Source organism: Penaeus japonicus, unplaced genomic scaffold (genome assembly GCF_977035675.1).
Source record: "Penaeus japonicus unplaced genomic scaffold, GWHDUDI00000001_assembly GWHDUDI00000026, whole genome shotgun sequence".
Classification (NCBI taxonomy): domain Eukaryota; kingdom Metazoa; phylum Arthropoda; class Malacostraca; order Decapoda; family Penaeidae; genus Penaeus; species Penaeus japonicus.
The window spans coordinates 25,166,959-25,169,458 of NW_028234428.1; positions in this window are offsets into that span (position 1 = coordinate 25,166,959).

Here is a 2,500-nt window from a genome sequence, read left to right on the forward strand (position 1 = left end):
GAACCTTTTCTTACCGAACCAACCGTTGCGATATATATACACATTTTTTTTTTGTCTTTTATGTGTTTTTATTATGAAAACTTTATCTGAATGATCTCACAGTGTCACGATTGAGGGAAAAAAATGTCTTTTCATTTTGTCATTTTAGATTTCTTTTGACGAATTTAATTCTTATTTAATGTATTGCACTAAAAGAATTTATAGAGAATGTTTTCTTTTAACACAACAATGACAGTAAGAACAAACAAACTTTCACACACACAGTATGAAAGAGAGAAAAGAAAAGAGAGAGAGAGAGGGAGGAAAAAAAAAAATCATTTTAATGGCTTTTATCATTTTTTTTCCAATTGGGGTGTTTTTTTTTAAAGGAGCACCAGATGATTATGATATTTTTCTCAAATACTCATTTCCTTGCATCAGAGTAGCAGCATCACGAAATTAGACCACAATAACAAATTATGTAGTGTCGTTAAATTTCAAAACCGGACACTTAAACATTCCTGATAGTGGCTTATTTTTCGGCTTTTTATTGTATTCTATCTTACGTACCTTAAAATGAAATATTTATTTAGCATTATTTCCATTTTTTATACTTTTTTAGTTTTTATTTTATTATTTATTTATTTATCAACTTGTTTATTTTATTTATTTATTTATTTTATTTAATTTTATTTATTTATTTTTTATCATTTTTTTAGGCTCGCAACCCCTACTTCGAGAATCGTGACTTACCTAATGCAATCACGTGACAAAGCTCGTCACCTCACGCCATAAGACCAGTTCAGCTTGTCGTAAATATCACACCGATTGTTAGCCCATAACAACCATTGATTTCCCCCTCGTTATAACACCGAATGACCGGTCGCGAGGCCAGCGAAGAAGAAAAAAAAGAAAAAGAAAAGAAAAAAAAAACTTCGAAGAAAAAAAAAAGGAAAAAAAGAAGAAAAAATAAGAAAAATAATAAGAAAAGAGAGCAGGCGCGAGGGAGGAAAAATGTCTGTCCTCATTTGCCAGATAATTTGAGAGAAAACAATGATACTTGTTACCGCTTGGCAGGTCGTTATGACAGACAAGGCTATCGGACATCAGTGACTAGGCTCCCGATCTTTTTGAAACACTTTTACGTAAATGGATTATTATTGTGCATGTGTAAGAGAGGGGTGGAGGGAGAGGGGAAGGGAGAGGGAGAGATGGAGGGTAAGGGAAAGACAGAGAGAGAGGGTGAGGGCGAGAGAGAGGGTAAGGAGGAGAGGGAGAAGAAGAGATAAAGGGAGAGGGAGAGGTGACGAAGATAGAGTGGTGAGGAAGAGGGAGAGGGAAGGGGAGAGAGAGAGGGAGAAAGAGAGAGGGAGGGGGAGAAGGAGAGTTAGAGAGAGAGAGAGGAGACACATAAAAAAGGGGGGGGGGGGGGGGGGGGGGGGGGGATGGGGGGGGGGGGGGGGGGGGGGGGGGGGGGGGGGGGGGAGGGGGGGGGGGGGGGGGGGGGGGGGGGGGGGGGGGGTGAGCAAAAGACTACTAGGTGAAGGAAGGGGGAAAGAGCGGGAAAATGAGTTGTATGCTATATGCTCATGTGCATACAAATACGTACACAGACACGCATAAAGATATGCATATGCACACACACACACACACACACATATACAGATACACATACATACACACACACACACACACACACACACACACATATATATATATATATATATATATATATATATATATATATATATATATATACACACATATGTATGTATGTATGTATGTATATCATATAGATAGACAGATATGATTCCAGACAGATATGATGGTATTATTCCATTGATGGTGATTTTCAGTTGGTGTCACCCATTAAGCTTTTCCTATTTTTCTTTACAGGCACATCTGGGCTGCAGATCCATCGAATTAGTAATTGCGATGTTGTCAGTATATCCAAAATTTGATCTGTCCTGCTGAGTATCCAGATTTTATTTCTTCCTTCCTTTTCTCAAATGTTCTAGTCTCAACACTCTCTCCTCCGTGATGGGTGACAGCGCTGTCATGACAATGCAAATGAGTGAGGGGGGTTTGATGGCTCTCCTTGATGGCTTAATGTCACGCCTCATTGGTGCTTTAGAGGCGTCGGAGATCACATTTTGATTAGAATGATGTACGGTTTATTTATTTATTTTTTGTTCTCAAGCACGAGTTTATGGTGGCTAAGGTCTTACTTAGTAAGACTGATCAAGACTGTATGAAGTGTTTTTTTATTCTTATTTCTATATTTTACTGATTTTTTTCAGTGAATTGTAAATAAAAAAACAAAATATTTTCAGTTGTCCGAAAAGTTGCAGCTGCGGTGGTCTAGGGTTGCCAACGCACCCTTTTAATCACATGTTGATGGTCTGAAAATAACCACGATTAGTCTCTTTCCTGCTAGTTCATATGTGCATGATACTTATCAATACACCTCATTTGGTGACATGTAAAAGTGGTGCTGTTGATAATTAATCTGATCTTATGA